Source organism: Sinocyclocheilus rhinocerous, unplaced genomic scaffold (genome assembly GCF_001515625.1).
Source record: "Sinocyclocheilus rhinocerous isolate Xijiao unplaced genomic scaffold, SAMN03320098_v1.1 scaffold1694, whole genome shotgun sequence".
In the NCBI taxonomy this organism is placed as follows: Eukaryota; Metazoa; Chordata; class Actinopteri; order Cypriniformes; family Cyprinidae; genus Sinocyclocheilus; species Sinocyclocheilus rhinocerous.
Window position 1 is genome coordinate 851,479 of NW_015626863.1, and position 868 is coordinate 852,346.

At 37.4% G+C, this 868-nt stretch overlaps 1 protein-coding gene across 1 annotated transcript in view; it reads right to left on the bottom strand.

Moving 5' to 3' along the window:
- Nucleotides 1-868, bottom strand: part of LOC107717546 (guanine nucleotide-binding protein G(olf) subunit alpha-like) — a 21,749-nt gene that overhangs the window by 16,689 nt on the left and 4,192 nt on the right. The window lies entirely within an intron of this gene.

An 868-nucleotide genomic window follows, 5' to 3' on the forward strand; every position in this document is an offset into this window, starting at 1 on the left:
AACAAACTCATCTACATCTTGGATGGCCTGAGGGTGAGTACATTTTCAGCATTTTATTTTTATTTTTGGGGGAAATATTCCTTTAAGATAAACCAATAATACATTTCAGCAGTCAATATTGTATCTATCACCTGTTGAACCCAAGAGTAAACCACAAATTACTCCCTAAATAAGAACTGAACTTTCTGGATTTTCCAGTATTTACAATCCAACCGTACAAGCATTCTAAAATTGATGAATTCATGTGTGAGAAAAGATCTGCCATTAATTAATTCAAGAGAAATCCAGGAGCTGAGAGAAGATCCGTGGTCTAAAACTGTCTAATTACAGATCTCCATTCCAGCGGAAACCATATTGTCTGAAAATGACAGTCTGAAAACAGAGCCAACATTTGTGCAACCAAAAGTCAAGACATCTGCCATATCACTGTCCAACTTTTCTGAAAAGGCATTAAATGTGCTAGAATACCACAACTAAATAATAAAAAAAAATACCTGACCCCATTGCACACTGTTTAATGCAAACCAAACAAAATGTAAACACAGCAGAAACATATGCTAAGCTAACAGACAGAATCAGTACGACAGAGAGAACTTCTACAGTTTAGAATTAGGCCCCGTCCACACGGAGACGTGTTTAGCTGTATACGCATACATTTTGCATTGTATAGGCGTTTCGTCCACACTAGGGATGGAACGATTACCGGTTTCACGATAAATCACGATAAAATGCCCTGACGGTTAGTATTATCGTTTAAAATTTAATTATCATCAAAACCGTGTTTGATTATCGTGATTTTGAAAACTCGCGGTAAATCCTGTCCAGCCAGCATCAGTCTGACGCAGAAGCAGCATGCAATGTGGTTGTT